At 43.5% G+C, this 5,000-nt stretch overlaps 1 non-coding gene across 1 annotated transcript; it reads right to left on the bottom strand.

The window, feature by feature from the left end:
- Positions 1-3,513: 3,513 nt before the first annotated feature.
- trnar-ccu (transfer RNA arginine (anticodon CCU)) lies at positions 3,514-3,586 on the bottom strand. Its single transcript has one exon. It is a non-coding gene; the product is annotated as a tRNA-Arg (tRNA).
- Between the last annotated feature and the right edge of the window lie 1,414 nt (positions 3,587-5,000).

The raw sequence follows: 5,000 nt of genomic DNA on the forward strand, positions 1-5,000 counted from the left end.
GAAATCTATCTGACAGATAGGATTTAAACCAATTTAATGCTGTTCCTTTAATACCAATTAAATGTTCAAGTCTCTTTAACAGGATTTGATGATCAATAGTATCGAAGGCAGCACTAAGATCTAACAGGACGAGGACAGAGAGAAGTCCATTGTCTGATGAAGTTAGGAGGTCATTTGTAACTTTTACCAGTGCAGTTTCTGTACTATGATGAGCTCTGAATCCAGACTGAAAATCCTCAAATAAGCTGTTATTATTTAGAAAGTTACACAGCTGATTAGCAACTGCTTTCTCGAGGATCTTAGAGAGAAAGGGGAGGTTCGATATAGGCCTATAGTTAGCTAGAACCTCTGAATCAAGAGTAGGCTTCTTAAGAAGTGGTTTAATGACAGCTACTTTAAAAGACTGTGGTACATATCCTGTCACTAAAGACAGATTGATCATATTTAATAAGGAAGTACTAACAGAGGGAAGGACTTCCTTAAGCAGCCTAGTTGGAATCGGGTCTAAGAGACAGGTTGATGGTTTAGAGGAAGTGATCATTGAGGTTAATTCTATAAGGTCGACTGGAGAGAAACAGTCTAAATAAATATCAGGTTTAACAGCAGTTTCTGAGTTTCCTATGTTAGAGGATGAATCAGTGCTTATTGAGGGCAAGAGGTGATTAATTGTGTCCCTAATAGTTAAGATTTTGTCATTAAAGAAACTCATGAAGTCATCACTACTGAGAGTTAAAGGAATACATGGATCAGTAGTGTTATGACTCTTTGTCAGTTTAGCCAAAGTACTGAAAAGAAACCTTGGACTATTTTTATTCTCCTCTATTAGTGATGAGTAGTAGGCAGCTCTGGTGTTACGGAGGGCCTTCTTATATGTTTTAAGACTGTCTTGCCAGGTTAGGTGAGATTCTTCTGATTTAGTGGAGCGCCATATTCTTTCTAGTTTTCGTAAAATTTGTTTTAATTGTCGAGTTTGGGAATTATACCAAGGAGCTGTTTTCCGTTGTTTAATTATCTTCTTTTTTAAAGGAGCGATGGAGTCCAGAGTTGTTCTCAGTAAGTCTGCAGCGCTATCAACAATACAGTCAATCTGGGGGGGACTGAAATCAGAATAAGTCATCTCTGTTGTATTGATACATGGCATTGAGCTCAACATTGATGGAATTTTTTCTTTAAATTTAGTGACAGCACCATCAGACAGACATCTAGTAAGAACATGTCTGTCCAGTGGTGTATAGTCCAGTAATAAAAATTCAAATGTTATTAAGTAGTGGTCTGATAAAGATGGATTATGAGGGAAAACTATTAAATGTTCAACCTCAATACCATATGTCAGAACAAGGTCGAGGGTGTGGTTATAACAGTGAGTTGGCTCATTCACATTTTGAGAGAAGCCAATTGAATCTAATAATGCAATAAATGCAGTGTTAAGGCTATCATTCTCAACATCCACATGAATGTTAAAGTCACCTACTATAATTATCTTATCAGTGCTAAGGACTAAATTTGATAAAAGCTCTGAGAAGTCAGATAAAAATTGGGCGTACGGGCCAGGAGGACGGTAGATTACAACAAATAAGACAGGCTGTAAAGTTTTCCAGGCTGGGTGAGAAAGGCTGAGAACAAGACTTTCAAATGATTTATAATTAAGTTTAGGTCTAGGGTTGATTTTTAGGTCTGAGTTAAAAATGGCTGCAACTCCACCTCCTCGGCCGGTGTCTCGAGGGATGTGGGTATTGATATGACTGGGAGGAGTGGATTCATTTAGACTGACATATTCATCCTGACGCAGCCAGGTTTCAGTAAGACAGAATAAGTCAATATGATGATCTGATATTATATCATTGATTAATACACCTTTAGAGGAGAGAGATCTAGTGTTTAAGAGTCCACATTTAACTCTCTTATTTTGATGGTCCATTACTGGAGTGGTATTAATTTTGGTCAGGTTTTTATGTATCGCTCTTCTATTAAAAGCTGTTTTAATTGGTTTAGGAGGTCGGGGGACAGACACAGTCTCTATATGTAATTGGGTGGGTAACTGCTCTAGTGGAAGCACAGAGAAGCGTGTAAGACTGCAGCTCTGTCTCCTGGTCTGGACTCTGGGTTGTCATGGATTTGGGTCAATGAATTCGGCCATATTTCTAGATATGAGAGCAGCTCCGTCCAAAGTGGGATGTATGCCGTCTCTCCTAATCAGACCAGGTCTTCCCCAAAAAGTTTGCCAATTATCAACGAAGCCCACATCATTATCTGGACACCACCTCGACAACCAGCGGTTAAATGATGACATGCGGCTATACATGTCATCACTGATCAAATTAGGCTGGGGCCCAGAGAAAACTACGGAGTCCGACATTGTTTTAGCAAATGTACACACCGACTCAACATTAATTTTAGTGACCTCCGATGTGCGTAATCGGGTGTCATTTCCACCAGCATGAATGATAATCTTACTGTATCCATGTTTATCCTTAGCCAGCAGTTTTAAAGTTGACTCTATGTCGCCCGCTCTGGCCCCAGGAATACATTTGACTATGGTCCCTGGTGTCGCTAATTTCACGTTTCTGACTATGGAGCTACCAATGATCAGAGTCTGTTCCCCAGCAGGTGTGTTGCTGAGTGGGGAGAATCTGTTTGAAACATGAAGTGGTTGGTGGTGAACTGTGGGCTTCTATTTGGGGCTATGCTTCCTTCGATTAGTCACCCACCTGCCCTGGTTTCCCAGCTGCTTGAGAACTACCAGGGGATTGAGTCTGCAGATGGGACTCGAACCCACAATCTCTGGCTTAGGAGGCCAGTGCCTTATCCATTAGGCCACTGGGGCTTCCGTAACATGCCTAGTAGAGCGACGATCTAGACAATGTGTAGGGGGACATCAATAGGTAGTAAACATGTCACAACAAAGCATTGAACCCATGGTGGAAAACAAGACAAAAGGAGTAAAGCATCAATGCTGTAGTTGGTGCATACGGTCCACAGGTACAGTTTGTTGACCATTTCTGTCTCTTCAGTAACTGGAGTCTTTAAGACCAACCTAACCACCAGGACATAATAAGTTAGCAGAGAATGGTTCCGATCCATCGACCTCTGGGTTATGGGCCTAGCACGCTTCCGCTGCGCCACTCTGCTGTTGGACACCCCAGATGAACCCACAATCCCTGGCTTAGGATGCCAGTGACTTATCCATTGGGCCACTGGGGCTTCCGTAGCATGACTAGTAGAGCGACGATGTAGACAATGTGTAGGGGGAAATCAATAGGGAGTAAACATGTCACAACAAAGCATTGAACCCATGGTGGAAAACAAGACAAAAGGAGTGAAGCATCAATGCTGTAGTTGGTGCATGTGGTCTGTAGGTACAGTTTGTGTTGACCTTTTCTGTCTCTTCTATAACTCGTGTCTTTAAGGCCTAACAGCCACTACAACATAATAAGTTAGCAGAGGATGGTTTCGATCCATCGACCTCTGGGTTATGGGCCCAGCACACTTCTGCTGCGCCACTCTGCTGTCGGTCACCCCAGATGGGACTCGAACCCACAATCCCTGGCTTAGGAGGCCAGTGCCTTATCCATTAGGCCACTGGGGCTTCTGTAGCATGATCAGTAGAGCGACAATGTAGACAATATGTAGGGGGAAATCAATAGGTAGCAAACAGGTCACAACAAAGCAGTGAAACCATGGTGGAAAACAAGACAAAAGGAGGGAAGCAACAATGCTGTAGTTGGTGCATGTGGTCTACAGGTACAGTTTGTTTTGACCTTTTCTGTCTCTTCTATAACTTGTGTCTTTAAGGCCTAACAGGCACTACGATATAATGAGTTAGCAGAGGATGGTTTCGATCCATCGACCTCTGGGTTATGGGCCCAGCACGCTTCCGCTGCGCCACTCTGCTGTCGGTCACCACAAATGGGACTCAAATCCACATTCCCTGGTTTAGGAAGCCAGTGCCTTATCCATTAGGCCACTGGGGCTTCCGTAGCATGACTATTAGAGCGACGATGTAGACAATATGTAGGGGGAAATCAATAGGTAGCAAACATGTCACAACAAAGCAGTGAAACCATGGTGGAAAAACAAGACAAAAGGAGGGAAGCAACAATGCTGTAGTTGGTGCATACGGTCCACAGGTACAGTTTGTTGACCATTTCTGTCTCTTCAGTAACTGGAGTCTTTAAGACCAACCTAACCACCAGGACATAATGAGTTAGCAGAGGATGGTTTCGATCCATCGACCTCTGGGTTATGGGCCCAGCACGCTTCCGCTGCGCCACTCTGCTGTCGGTCACCCCAGATGGGACTGGAACCCACAATCCCTGGCTTAGGAGGCCAGTGCATTATCCATTAGGCCACTGGGGCTTCTGTAGCATGATCAGTAGAGCGACAATGTAGACAATGTGTAGGGGGAAATCAATAGGTAGTAAACATGTCACAACAACGCATTGAACCCATGGTGGAAAACAAGACAAAAGGAGGGAAGCAACAATGCTGTAGTTGGTGCATGTGGTCTACAGGTACAGTTTGTTTTGACCTTTTCTGTCTCTTCTATAACTTGTGTCTTTAAGGCCTAACAGGCACTACGATATAATGAGTTAGCAGAGGATGGTTTCGATCCATCGACCTCTGGGTTATGGGCCCAGCACGCTTCCGCTGCGCCACTCTGCTGTCGGTCACCACAAATGGGACTCAAATCCACATTACCTGGTTTAGGAAGCCAGTGCCTTATCCATTAGGCCACTGGGGCTTCCGTAGCATTATCAGTAGAGCGACAATGTAGACAATATGTAGGGGGAAATCAATAGGTAGCAAACAGGTCACAACAAAGCAGTGAAACCATGGTGGAAAACAAGACAAAAGGAGGGAAGCAACAATGCTGTAGTTGGTGCATGTGGTCTACAGGTACAGTTTGTTTTGACCTTTTCTGTCTCTTCTATAACTTGTGTCTTTAAGGCCTAACAGGCACTACGATATAATGAGTTAGCAGAGAATGGTTCCGATCCATC

The sequence above is a fragment of the Scomber scombrus genome, chromosome 10 (assembly GCF_963691925.1).
Source record: "Scomber scombrus chromosome 10, fScoSco1.1, whole genome shotgun sequence".
Taxonomy (NCBI): Eukaryota; Metazoa; Chordata; class Actinopteri; order Scombriformes; family Scombridae; genus Scomber; species Scomber scombrus.